Raw genomic sequence first — 12,120 nt, 5'->3', positions numbered from 1 at the left:
TCTGGGTCAAAGGTAATTTTCTTTAGAGAAATGATATTTTGACAACCACTTTTTGACAACTTTTGAACAACTTTCTCTCTCATACTCACATGATGTTGTTATCCTCTCTCTTCCTTTTTCTCTCTCCATTGTTTTTGACCAATAAGAAGTGAGAAAAACAAGGTTGTCAACAAGGTTGTCATCAAATGGATGTCAAAATATCATTACTCTTTTCTTTATTATATTACTATTATCATCATTATCATCATCATATCATTTGTTTTTATTATATTCTTGCATCCTTTTCTGTAAGCTTTTTATAGATACGATGCCTTTTGAAACCGGTGACAAGCATATTATTGTTTCTAGTTTCGTTTGTTTTTGGCTGTTACTTAGCTTTGATTTTGTTTTTCTTCTTCCTAATAAGCCTTTTCTGTAAGCTTTTTATAGATGCGGAATTGTAATATACACACTGGTTAAGAATCAAATTTTGGGCGAAATAACTATAGGGCCCAACCTATCTACCATTTGTACCACTTCATTTTAGGATTAAGTACGTAATTTATTAATGGGTTAATTATGTTTCTAGTCCCTATAAAATAGCGACCTTGTAAGTTTAGTCCTTACTTAATTTTAATAGCATTTTTAGTCTCTAATTTTGTTTTTCTGCACTGAGTATTAGTCCCTACTCAATTCAAATTTGTTTAATTTATGCTTAAACTCTTAAATTTTTGAACAATTTTTTGCAGACATGTTTAGAACATTACTAAAAGTTCCTCCGCAAAAAATTATCGCAAAATTTGATTTCTACATCCAGATTTTATTACTTTTTATCTTTAACTTTTGTCGTTTTAAAAAATTCATATTTAATTCATTTCATGTCAGAAAATTCTAAATTTTAGTAAACGAACCTTTCATAGTGTTCTAATCTTGTCTCAAAAAAATCGTTCAAAAATTTAAGAGTTTAAGGATAATTAATCAAACTTTGTTTTAGCAGGGACTAAAATTATAAGTAAATTTTTTTTATAGGGACTAAAAATGCTATTAAAATTAAGTAAGGACTAAACTTACAAGGTCGCTATTTTATAGGGACTAGAAACATAATTAACCCTTTATTAATTTGTGTACAAAAATCTTAAACTAGTTAAAACATGTACGGATGTTTTAGATTTTTTTTCAGACTCCCTGCACTTCATGTACCTTAGTTTGTTATGTTGTTAGAGTCGAACCATTTCTGCTACACTCAACTTCTCTTGATGGATGTTTTAGATTTTTTGCGCCGCTAACAAGTTAAGGATTGAACATCTTTTGTGATTAGACATCCTTATGTCTCAGAAAAAAAGGAGGAAGTTGATATTACAAGATGAGTCCTTATAAATTCAACTTCCTCCTGGAGGACTTTGAAATGGGATCATGACATTTGTATTGAAATAATCATCATTATTTCTGGCATGGAAAATTATGCATACCATGCCTCTTTGGTTGACATTGTACAAATGAACAACTTTTATTGTAATTATATGTAGTGGTTAATTGAATCTTATATATATAGGTATAGCCATTATTATTTTAGAATATGAAAAATAAAATAGTAAAGGTTTTGTACTACAAGAAAAATCGAAATCTTGCTCTAACCAAATTGAAAGGTCTCCACTCTCCACTACAATTTTCTTCTTTTTGATAATTTTTAAATTAAAACGTGTTAAAAATGTTGAAGTTAAAGAAAGTTTCACCACTTATTTTTATGGTGCAGCAACTCTTTGAATTGTAAGATTTAGAGAGTCTAAATCTAACGGATCCTACAACTTTTGAACCATAGTACAACAATTCTAGGGGATACAAATACATTAATTTTTGAGGTAGTCTTGCAATGAATTAATAATCCATATTGCAGCAAATGATAGGCATGTGATCAAATATAGTGGGTCAGTGTTTCATATTTTAATTAAGGTCAGCTTAAAAAGCTAATTAATATAAGTTTCCAAATAAATTTATGCTCATATATTTTTATCAACAATTGTATACATTGAACTTGATCATATAATGGTAACAAGTCCCAATCATATTAAGGGTATAAAATGGCGGTACCGTAGACCTGAGAGTAAGATAATATCATAATAATATTCAAAAACCAAGTAGACTTGCATGTTTAACACTGATTTATCTGAAGCATCCGAGCTTTCAACATTTAAAATGTGTTTGGACTTTGGACTAATGACGGAATTTATGTTCTTCATGGCATCTTTTTTTGTTGGAAGGTAGCTACACAAGCATTTTTTTGTCCAAAACAAAACGTTGAACACAAGCAATTTGAACGAACATTTCAACATAAAACAAATTTTAATGTAATAGCAAGTTGAACTACCCACCTTTAGTTGAACCATTGGCTTTAATACATTGTTTGATCATATGGGGAGCCTAAAACATCGGGGAATCATCATGATGGATTAACATAAACTGCACAAGTGAGTTGGACACTATATATTCACTCAACATCATGTCCAACATTGATTGTTACATCTAATGTGGAACTTCTAATCGGTTGGTCCAAATTACACAATCAATTTCATATAGTTAAATGACCTCGTTTGTTGATTTAAAAGCGAATCGAATTAATAGACTTAAATTCTCCACCACTTTTAAACACCTTAGTTACTTGCATTTTTGTTAGAGGGAGGAGTTGAACCCATTTGTTGCTCCTCCAACCTACCAAACCACTTATGACACCCTAATTGGTTTTGGTAATTAATACCTCCTCTGCTATTTAATGTAATGTTCTTCTCAAGCAATTCAGTTTTGAACTCGTATATGGCCATCAAATCAAACTCCTGATCATGACATTCAAACATGTGAAAAAACTGTTGGACTTGCATTATACTTAGTTATACCCATTCATATCGTATGATGTTTATAGTCTTTGACTGAAGCAATTAAGTCACAACTGTTTGTGGCTTATTGGTGAAAATGGAAAAAAAAGTGGCAGCGATATTCCTCTGCAGGTTGTTTAAATCGTGAAGGTGCTAATAATTATTGGATTATGCTAACAAGTGCTGCACTAGTTAAGAAAACCAAAATTAGTATGTTTGCATAAGTTTCAACAACATTTTGATTTTTAAAAAGTTAAATTCATCACTTTTCACCGTTTTCCAACACAATATTTCTATTTATATCCTCTTAACCAATGCCCTAAAGGCACTCTTTAACATTTCCCATAATTATTTTGTTGGGTCAGTATATATAAAGTTTTGCTTTGACTTCAATTAAACCTTCAGATTAATTGATTCTTAAATCGGATATTAAATTTCCAACAAAAAAGAGGTAGGAGAAGCATCGTTCAAGGTCATGTTTCAATGTATCAAAGCAAGAACTTGCAATTAGAGCCAATTTAAAAATAATATAAAATTGTAATAATGCACACTTGGACAATGTATCCTATTAGAAATTGTGAGACTTTAGTTTTACAATTAATTGCGAGGCTTTGTTTTACAAAAATGGATTGACGTTGTGATTCATTTTATGATGTGTATGCCCATTAAAAGTGATTAATAATAATAGGCTTTTGAACATTTAATATTGATTTGTGTAGAATATGGTGTAGGTTTAACCCTAGGGTCTATGATGAATGGTACCTTAGTTATAAGTAAGGATATATCTCATTTTCCATCACTCTCATAATTATATTCGTTTAAGGTTTTCAGTTCACCATTCAAAACCCATATTGGAGCATTCAGTTCGGCAAAGGAATACCCAGTCTCAAATCTTGATGATACAAGTAAATGTGATTAAAACTTCAACAAATAAATGTGTTATAATTTCATATAAGATCATGATGTTTTATCTTATACCTCAAACTACCAACAAGATTTTATAATGTTTGGAGTTAGGGGTGGGAATAGGCTAGGCCGAGCCAGGCTTTGCAAGGCCTAAGCCTGGCCTGTCAAATTTTTTTAAAGCCTAAGTCTGGCCTTCTGAAAGTCTGGTACGGTCTGCTAGCCTGTTTAAAAGCATATATCTTATGAACATCTTTAAATAAGCAATGTGATCTAAGTTTAAATAGACTAGCGAACATAGATCAATTAGATTAAACTCTCTTTTGATAATCAACATGAGATTTTAGGAAATTTGATTAAATATTGTATCATATTTCAATTCTAGTTTATAATAATACATTTATATATGCAAAAAATTAATGTATACTAATAAACTTAAATTACAGAAAAAGTTAACAAATTTATATTTTAATTCAAAGTACAAAATATCATATAATAATAAATAATATTATTCATGTTTGCTTAGACCGGCCTAATAGACTTAAGAGACTTTTTGAATGACATGTGGCTTGACCTCTTAAGCTAAATAGGCTTCTAAAAATGTCTAGACCTTCTCTATTTAAAAAAAAATCTGAACTATCGTAAGTAAGACGTAAACCTCTGTAAACCGACCTGACATATTCTCATCCCTTTTTGCAGCAAACAAAGTCCCGTGTGGCATCATAATTTCAAGAGCCATTGACTTTGGTGAGGTATGTATCGTTGATAAATGAAATAGTAGTATTTTTTAGGCAAGATAAAATTAGTATTTAAAACATATACAACAAATACATAAATGCCAAAAAGTAAACTTGATATATCTATCACAACAAATCATTGCCAAAGTCAATAATTTCTCTTAATTAATTAATTGGTCTCAATTTTATTAGGATTTCAATTAAAAAAAAAATTACTTGTCATTGTCCTATTCCTTTAATATAAATATTGACTTATACAACTTTCGAAAAAATATCGACTTATACAAATAATGAAGAGAAAGGATGATAATACTTAGAAAAGTATATCCTTCAACAAAATATTAGAAAAGTATACGTCGTTTATCAATTAGAAAAGTATGCTACAAGGATAAATTATCTAAATATCTTATAATTAGATAAACTGCTGTATAATTAGAAAAGTATATGTCATTTTTCTTCAATCAATCTAAATTACTTATTTTTGTTCTAATGGGTATATTGTCGATAACTGTTGTATAAATGAGTTTATTTAACTATAGACGCCATCTTTTGAGTTTTTTTTTTTTGAAAGAAAGAACGCCGTCTTTGAGTTTGAAGATATAGAAACTTGATTCCCTAAAAAAAATAGTGTGTGCCTCGAAAATTGTCTATGTATGTTTAAGGATATGGACTAACTCGAATACTACTAGATGAATATAAAGCAGTGATATTTGGATAACTAAAATTAAACAACTTCATTGATGATCTTTTTTTTCCTTCTTCGTATTGGACAATAACCATAGTGAGAGAAAAAGAAAAAGAGAATAAAACTACGATAAGAGTATGAGAGAAAAAGTTGGCGCAAAAGTTGTTCAAATATCATTTTTCATGAATATAACTTAGCTTGTAGTCATGTAGTCCCTCCATTTTAATATAATCAAAGTTTGGATGCTTATTTTTTACTACTTTTTTTTTCACATTTTTATTAACATATAGTTTTTAAACTCTATTATAAAATATGAAACAAAAACAAAATAAAATTAAATATATAAAAAATTATCAAAGTCGATAAAGTGTGGTTATTTAAAAGTGAATTTTATACTCTTAATTATAAAATTAAGGGTTAAATATGTTTTTAATCCTTACATTTTCCACCACTTTGAAGAATAGTCCTTACATTTCATTAAATGTTTTTAAAATCCTCACATTTTATCTCCGTTATCAAAAATAGTCCCTGCTGTTAATTCTCTAACGGAATGCTGATATGACAATTAGTGGGTTCCAATTATTTTAGGGTTAAATATGTTTTTGGTCCCTATATTTTGCATGATTCTGAAGAATAATCCTTATTATTTTAGGGATTTTACAGACATTTATTGAAATGTAAGGACTATTTTTCATAGTCACGCAAAATGTAGGGACCAAAAACATATTTAACCTTAAAATAATTGGAACCCACTAACTGCCACATCAACATTCCGATAGAGAATTAACAGCAGGGACTAATTTTGATAACGGAGATAAAATGTGAGGATTTTAAAAACATTTATTGAAATGTAGGAACTATTCTTCAAAGGGGCGCAAACTGTAACGACTAAAAATATATTTAACCCTAAAATTAATAACAAAATATTTAAATTTAATTATTATTGATATTTAAATTATAAAAAAAATTCTTAAATGGTGGTTCAAAATTATTATATATCATAAAAATATTTATCCTTTAAAAAAAATCATATTTTTATTTATTTATGTGAAAATAGGTTAAAGTGTAATGCATATTTTAATTATTAAGGGAGAGAGTTGTAACTCAAGCATCTCATAGATGAGAGAAGTATAAATTTTACTTTTTCAAGAAGTAGGCATGACATTTAAACCCGCCCCCGCCTAGACCTGACCGCCCCGCCCCGTATTTAACGAGAAAAGGCCGATTTAACTGGGTGTGGGTGCGGGAAAAACCCGTTTCTTTAGTACGGGGCGGGATCGAGGTCGGGGATGGTCAAACCCGCCCCGCACCTGCGCCGTTTATTTTAAATTACTTTTTTACCCTTATATTTGATAATCATATTACTCTTATACCCTTCTTAACATAGCAAGTACATATCTAAATAATGTTTTTATTTTAGATATGTGAAAAAGTTTTTTTTTTTTTTTACTACAACTTCGCGGGTGGGGGTTTGGGCGGGGCTAGAAAACCCGTTTCCGTTGGGGGTAGGTTTGGGTGTGAATTTTCTATCTCCGACGGGTTTGGGGGCGGGGATTGGTATAGTTAAGCAGGGATGGGGGCGGGTATGCTAAAATCTCTCCCCGACCCGCTCCGTTGCCATGTCTATCAAAGAGATGATGAGAGTGTAATTCAAACTTCTCTTAAAGGAGTGAAGTGCAATTTATTCATTATTAAATTCAATACTAATACAAATTTTATTATTTCTTATTAAATTCTATACTAATGTAAATTTTTTTAATTCTCGTGATTTAGTTAATAGGGTGCTATATTTAGAGACGAAAGTGATATAGAGGATGATTATTATATCAACAAGTTTACACAATTGGTTTCCGAACATAAATGCATTGTTTTATTAATTTGAAATTGGGCTTACATAAAAAAAAAAAAAAAGGTAGAGATACGACAATTATGTAAACTAGCGGAATCGTGCCCGTCTGTCCGCTCTTTCTATTGCGCTAACGCATGTGATTATTTTATTATGTTTGTTTGTATAATTTTGATTAAATTTTTTAAATTTTTAAATATTAATAGAAATTATTGATATATTGATTTATAAACAAAATATTGTCAAGTTATATCACAATTATTTATGAACTCAACATATTTTAGTTTGTCTGCATATAAAATAAAGAAAAAATAATGATCTTTTATTGTTTATTCTAATAGTAATTAGTAACATCATAACATAAATGTATAAATGACATCTTTAAAAACTACATTTTTCGTAAAGTCTACATCTTCTCCTTCTATTCCCCCTTCATTAATGAGAACTTTTGTTGAATTTTGAGAAACTCCTCTTGATAAAGCTACATATAATTGACCATGACTGAAAACATGTCGTGGAAGATAGATTCCGATATTGGGAATGGTCTGCCCTTTAACATTAATTTTTGCTCACATTTGTTACTAATATTTTTTTAGAAGATTTAAAGTTCAATCTTTAACATAATATTTTCCTCACGTTTGTTACTAATATTTTTTTCAGAGGATTTAAAGTTCAATCTTTAACATTAGTTTTTGCTCACGTTTGTTATTAATATTTTTTTTAGAGTATTTAAAGTTCAATCTTTAACATTATTTTTTTTCTCACGTTTGTTACTAATCTTTTTTTAGAGGATTTAAAGTCTAATCTTTAACATTATTTTTTTCTCACGTTTGTTACTAATCTTTTTTTAGAGGATTTAAAGTCCAATCTTCAACAATATTTTTTGCTCACGTCAATTACTAATCTTTTTTTAGAGGATTTAAAGTCCAATCTTTAACAATATTTTTTGCTCACGTTTGTTACTAATTTTTTTTAGAGGATTTAAATTTCAATGTTTAACATTACTTTTTGCTCACGTTTGTTACTAATATTTTTTTTTAGAGGATTTAAAGTCCAATCTTTTCCATTATTTTTTACTCACGTTTGTTACAATTGATCAAAGACTAAGGATGTGTAATTTATATCAATAAAATAATATGGATACTGTTTTTTGTGGAACAGATATGAAAATACTTGACAATCTTTGTCGATTGTATTGAGGAGAACAACACAGATGTACAACATAAAAGCGGCTGATAAAAAAGTAACATGAGTTGTTGTTTTGTGCTAGTTTTTTTGTGAGTTTGATCTTTGGTTAACAGAGGCAAAAGAGGGTTAACGGTGACGATTAGTGACATGGATTACTAATCCACGTATTATTTTATATTTGGCTATTTGTATTTAAAATTAAGGGTATTTTTGGAAAGAAAAGTCCAACCCAAAGGTGTGCTTATAGATATATAAAAAAAAAAAAAAGCACACTATCATAGTTTGTATAAGCAATTATAAACCAGCAAAGTCAAATAATTCTTAAAATTAATCATAAATAATTTGAATCATAATCACTTATAAATCAGCAAAGTCAAATAATCAATAAAATTAATCAACTTTGATTAGTTGTAACATGAAAGAAAAAAAAAACTTACAGGTTAATTCTGAATTCTGATGCAGAGGGCGGAGAGAGGGTGAGAAAAACTAAACAATGCGGGAACGAACTATGAACCGAGAACCCTACTTATTAATATTTTTAATATAGTGCTAACAAATCTTTTTCTAAAAGATTTTGAATCATAATATTTTGCTCACGTTTATTACTAATATTTTTATCAGAGGATTTAAAGTCCAATTTTTAACATTATTTTTTTCTGATCATGTTTGTTACTAATCTTTTTTTTTGCTCACGTTTGTTACTAATCTTTTATTAGAGGATTTAAAGTCTAATATTTAACATTATTTTTTACCCATGTTTGTTACTAATATTTTTTTAGAGGATTTAAAGTCCAATCTTTAACAATATTTTTTGCTCACGTTTGTTACTAATCTTTTTTTAGAGGATTTATAGTCCATTTAATATAGTGCTAACAATTTTTTTTTTAAAAGATTTTGAATCATAATATTTTGCTCACGTTTGTTACTAATATTTTTATCAAAGGATTTAAAGTCCAATTTTTAACATTATTTTTCGCTTAGTTTGTTACTAATCTTTTATTAGAGGATTTAAAGTCTAATCTTTAACATTATTTTTTGCTCATGTTTATTACTAATCTTTTTTTTAGAGGATTTAAAGTCCAATCTTTAACAATATTTTTTGCTCACGTTTGTTACTAATTTATTTTTAGATTTATAGTCCAATCCTCATCGACTATTATTTTTGTTTAAAAAAAATTAAAAAAAAACTCATAGACTCGTGAGAAATGAAGCAGGTAAAAACATAAACTTTGGATTATTTTTTTTCATAAGTGATTATTGTTCATCTTTGATTTTCTCAAATTCTGATTCATTCATTCTTGTAACAAAAAAAAGTAAAAACAAAGCTTGAATTATAATGTTGGCGGAAAGTAAATTGCTCTAAGGATAAAACAGAAAGATATTCAATTCATGAAGTGTACCTTAAAGATATTCCATTCAATGGTGCTTCAGAAGTATTAATCAAGTTCGTGAGTCTTGGAACTTTCTAATTTTTTAGAGGTGATGAGATGTGATCAAAGGGTACTATGATGAATTCTGGATCGATTTGAATTCATGAGAAGAGACATAAAGAATGCAAATATAATTTTTAAACTTTTTGTGAGTTTGATCTGTTGTTAACGGTGGTAAAAGAAAGTTAACGATGACGATTAGTGACATTGATTATTAATCCACATGTTATTTTATAATTGGCTATTTGTATTTAAAATTAAGGGTATTTTTAGAAAGAAAATTCCAACCCAAAAGTGTGCTGAAAGGGGTAGTTTTCTTTATATATAGTATAGATACAAACCTTTGTTCTCAATAGAAAAAAGATACTAATAGATAAAAAAAAAATTAATATCATTTTGTATATGCTAGCTATTTAGTTTTATATCAAAGAATGACATTTAAGTTTTCAATAAAAAAGAAAAAAATGTTGATAAGTTGTCCATAATAGTAAATTTTATCACTTTTATGTACGTAAATTAGTTTTTGTTGTACTTGGTTTTGTCAAATTTGGCCAGGAATGACTTCGTTTTTTACAATTTGTATAACTCTAAAATTAATTAAAAAAATATTTATTAAACATGTTTTATAATCGGAGGGGAAAAAAAGATAGAAAAAAGAAAAACTAAGCAACCTCTTGTCCAAAAACCCCAGAGTCGTCATGAAGCAAGATGAGATCCAACTCCATAGAAGGGAAATTCCACATTATTATGTTGATATTCTTTGCACTAAACTTGATCAATCAATGACTACACTCGATGCCTTCTCTTAAAGTATAATTTAAGAAAACAAACCAAAGGAAGTGAGATGAACTTCCTAATGAGGGAAACTAAAGTTGCATGAGGATGGAAATTTATGTCGGACATCAGTGATCAAGTCTAACATTGACTTGAAGTCAGATTATACAATAACATCTCTATAACTAAAGTTCTAAGCCAACATAAGTCCTCTCCAAATTGATGTGAGTTCACCAAGCAAATTAGATGTGATACCACAAAATTCAGAGTGAGGAATGCTGGCAACACTTTTCAACACTCTTTTTAACACTCACTCTTTTATTGGATGAAATCAATGTATGTCCCATCATTTTGTGTGAGTTCAATTTTCAAAGTATACACCCATAATGATATAAACCAATAAGAGAGTGAGTATGAGAGAGCGTGTTGAAAAGAGAGTGTTGCTAGCATTTCTCATTCAGAGTAGTAAATCCAAGTTCCAAAATGGCTCCAGAAGAACTATCAACATTAACCTTGATGTACCCTTCAGTAGGAGGGTGCCATCTCATTTAACAAGACACATAGTGATTCTTGTTTTGACCCAAAACACTAACCACAAAAGAATAATAAGAGAAAATACTATTAATTAAGACACATGCTTAATAATTAAAATAAGGGTCTTGTTAATCAGTGACCCGGGGTCACTGGTTAAGGAAGCAAATATAATACTATTTATCTTGAAAGCTGTGTAATCAATGCATTAAAAGATTAAAAATTGTCTTTTTTTACTTTCACTTTCTTCTTTTAGCTTCCTTAACCAGTACCCCGGGGGCACTCATTAACATTTTCCTTAAAATAAATACTTTCTAGGCTATCAACATGTTGCAAATAGCTTGTAGATGAACTCTCCAATACTCATACTATGGAGTTTATTGGGTACAAATCAATTATTTAATCATTCAAGCTTATGTCATTTTTTATTATTTAATTTTTTAAAGTAAATTTCAATTTAAAATTAATCTTATGGTGCGTATAGTCTAACTCAATTGACAATGTTGATCTTACTAACACAAACGCTTTCATCCGGGTTTGAACTTTTGACCTCTCAATTATGTTTTAATTTGAGATTGCAATTATGACTTCGTTTATTGATATATGTACGTGTAAGTTTGCATGAAATGCTAAATACAGAGTTGAACATAAATGATGGCATTTTGGTCATTCCACAACTTCATGATGTCGACATTCTTTACACCAAACTTTATCAACCAATGAGTACACTCGTTGCCTTATCTTAAAATATAATTTAAGAAAACCAACTAAGGAAGAGAGATGAACTTCCTAATGAGGGAAATTAAAGTTGCACGAAGGTAGAAATCCTTATGTATGACATGAATGATCAAGTTTAACGCTGACTTGAAGTTAGACTCTACAATAATATCTCTATGACTAAGGTTCTAAGCTAACCCAAGTTCCAAAATCATAACTCAAAATGCCTCCAAAGCCTGCAACACCTGGGATTCTGAAAGAAGAACTATCAACATTAACCTTGATATACCCTTCAGGAGGAGGGTATCATCTCATTTGATGAGAACGTGCTGATTCTTGTTTTGGCCTTAAACAGTAACCCTAAAATAATGATAAGAGAAAATACTGCTAACTGAGACACATGCTTAATATATTTCTAATTAGGGGAATTAGTCACTTTAGTCCCTGAATGGGGAACGATTCG

Source organism: Medicago sativa, chromosome 7 (genome assembly GCF_051527215.1).
Source record: "Medicago sativa cultivar Bolivia chromosome 7, Bolivia_mono, whole genome shotgun sequence".
NCBI classification, from domain to species: Eukaryota; Viridiplantae; Streptophyta; class Magnoliopsida; order Fabales; family Fabaceae; genus Medicago; species Medicago sativa.
The sequence above is the reverse complement of the archived record's forward strand: the minus strand, read 5'-3'. Positions refer to the sequence as shown.